At 36.6% G+C, this 2,815-nt stretch overlaps 1 protein-coding gene and 1 long non-coding RNA gene across 3 annotated transcripts in view; one reads left to right on the top strand and one right to left on the bottom strand.

Moving 5' to 3' along the window:
- Nucleotides 1–2,223, bottom strand: part of TNFRSF19 (TNF receptor superfamily member 19) — a 105,461-nt gene extending 103,238 nt beyond the window's left edge. Inside the window, exon 1 of one of the 2 annotated variants that reach the window (XM_017874492.1) lies at nucleotides 1,462–2,223. The gene's annotated coding sequence lies outside the window, so the exon portion shown is untranslated. The remainder of the gene's footprint in view (nucleotides 1–1,461) is intronic. The other variant, XM_017874494.1, reaches the window with a different exon arrangement.
- LOC108531181 (uncharacterized) overlaps nucleotides 1–2,815 on the top strand; it is a 61,453-nt gene that overhangs the window by 7,104 nt on the left and 51,534 nt on the right. The gene's annotated exons all lie outside the window — the stretch shown is intronic.

The following is a 2,815-nucleotide window of genomic DNA, read 5'->3' as shown; positions in this document are numbered from 1 at the left end:
TGCCTCTCCTGGTGTGACTAAAACAACAGTTAAATCTTTAAGATTAAATTATTACTGACACACTTTAAAAATATTATCAGTTTAGCCTGGCTTTAAATAACCTCCACTTAACAACTAGTAAAGTTCTAAAATTAAGTAAACAATGCTAATTACCCTCCTAGTATCAAGAGGAAAGTGTAGAAAGTAATTTGATTACTTGACTCTGAAAAATTAATTACATATGAAATGAGACTCATTAGACGTTTCCTGTTTCATCAGAACTTCAGACTAAAGGATAACTAGTCTTATCACTTATGGTTTCTTTGTGGTTCAGCTAGCATCAAACAGACTTGTGATAATAATTAAATATGTTGCCCAGATAAATTTAGGACTAGAACATTAAAAAAAAAAAAAAAAAAAAAAAAAAAAAAAAAACACACACACACACACAAAAAAAACACCATTGTGTACAAAGTAACAGTGTTACTTTTCCACTGTATTTAGTTCTTATATCTCACTGTAAAGATTTTGCTCTGTGTGCCTGTGAGCGCCAGTGTGTGTGTATCATGAACTGACAAAGAAATAACAGTTAACTTCCAAACTCAGTACAGCAATATAATTTGGTTTTGTCATGTTGGGCATTAGCTAAAGTGAAAATGTGACTGAAATACTTTATGTAACATAATAACTGTTGATTACTCAGTTTTCATAAACAGTTGGCAAATTTTAACTTACAACAGCTGTCACTATAAATGTAAAGTAAATGTTAATTTAGGAATATTAACCTTGTGATTGTTTCTGAAAATAAGGCTTATGCTATTTTCAAAGGTTGTAGAAAACCACTAGAGTATTTTTAGCCAAACTTAGTGCAACTTTATCCTCACTGTCTTTAAATTCTTCAGTTTTACACATAAAAGGCTTTAATCATACTTGAATGGTTTTTCAGTGATTCCCTTGAGTGTACAAACTGCATAAGGAAATATATTTGATAGATTTACATCTTGGAAGTGAGAGAATAAATAAACTAAAGAAACAGTATTGCCAGAGATACATTTTACTCTTTTATATAAGAAAACAAAGAAAGCATTTTCAACAAGCAAAGCTGCACTGACTGTTTACTAAATAAGGTAACCCGTAAATACTGAGAGCAATTACAGCTCACAGATCTCAGGGGCTGAAGTACTGGTTGCGTGCTAAAGTTAGCACTGTTCTGTTTTGTCCTGTTTGTACAACTCATTTCCAAGTAAAATTTGCATGACAGACGGCAAACCCTTTTGTACAAACTACTAAAACTTGCATCAAGTTCCATAGTTACTCTGATACACACGGTCAGCATCATGTAGTAGTCAGTCGTATAAATGCTTTCTAAAAAATTAATTAAAACCATTCTTTTCTCAGAACACATGCAAAAAATGCAGTGAAAGCTACAACAAAACTTAAAACAGAGTACCTGCAACATGCTGAGCTCTTTGCAGTACTTACCCGTTCGACAACTTAGTTTCTCCTGGCAGCACTTCTATGCCAAATGCTTCTACCTTCCCAAAAATGTATGTCAGCACAAGCCCAGACGAAACTTCAAATCCAGGAGAATAAAATTAACCATGTAGATCAAAGGCAGACGAGCAGGGAGATGAAATGCCTGTAATCTGATCAGTGATCAGTTGCTGAACATCAAAGGCAGGGCTGAGTTTATATATATGCATGGATATCAAGAAAGTTCACTTTTAGCAGGTAGTTACCCTCCCGCCTCCTAGTCTACAGTCTTTGTTAAACATGGATCACGTTGTTTTCCTCCTCTTTTTTGCAATAAGGCAATGCTGGTAATTCTCCCATGCTTGGGCTGAGTGGCTGGATCTGTAGCTTTTTTGGTTCCCAAGCTGTGTTGTGGACTGTGTGTTGGAAGCTTTTCCTAGTGCCAGCGGGTTCTGCTTTATCCCTTTCATCTCGCTGAACTGCAGATCCCATGACATCATTCAGCGCCGTGGGACTGGTAGGAGAGCTAGAATTCAGCCTGTGGGGGAGTGAAGCTCAGGAGAAGCCAGAGTTTGGCTGATTTCTAATCACGTTAGACTATTGTGCCTCACACAGGACAGTTTCTGTTATCTGTCTCCCAGCTGGAAAGGACAGCAACTGCTGCTGGATGCTTCTTGGGTGATAAGATCCCTGACGGATGCAAGAGCCAAATGACAGCATTTAATGGCCTCTTCGCTGATAGAAATCACAATTTCCTGCAGAGACTGGGTGTCAAACATTCAGCATAGTTAACTAGCACTGTGAGACCACTCTGAAAAACACCAAAGGACACTGCCAGATGGACCCGATGACATTTTCACATTCTGTTTCCCTTTTCAAAGTGACAAGTCTTTAAGGATCTTAAGGAAACTGACCTTTCCTTGAAACATACATTATTAGGATCTGATTGCCAATCACACCGGGGTGTGTTAAGTAGTTAAACAGCAGATAACCAGCAATTCGTGAATAAACTGCTGTCTTCCACTGGCTCACTTAAGACTTTGGGCAGAGATTTAATCTCAGTCTTTGCCTTAGTTTGGGACTCTGGAAATTAGATTTTAAAGCAATATCTACTTCTTAGATATAATTCATTAACACTTGTTGAGCATTTTAAAATTCACGAAAGAAGAATTATGTAGAAGAAAGCATTTGCCCTGTGATTATTCCAAAGCCATGTGGTTTGCCTTTTAGGGCTGTTTCTTCCAAACTCATAGTTTGGCCTTTCAACTCACTAAAAAATTACTACCTTAGCCTAATTCTTCATATTTTAAAATTAAATATATTGCTCATTATTTAAAATGTTTAAGCTATTTTCCCTAACAGT

The sequence above is a fragment of the Rhinopithecus bieti genome, unplaced genomic scaffold, assembly GCF_001698545.2.
Source record: "Rhinopithecus bieti isolate Rb0 unplaced genomic scaffold, ASM169854v2 scaffold_8350, whole genome shotgun sequence".
NCBI classification, from domain to species: Eukaryota; Metazoa; Chordata; class Mammalia; order Primates; family Cercopithecidae; genus Rhinopithecus; species Rhinopithecus bieti.
Note: the sequence above shows the minus strand (reverse complement) of the source record. Positions and strands in the feature narration are given on the sequence as shown.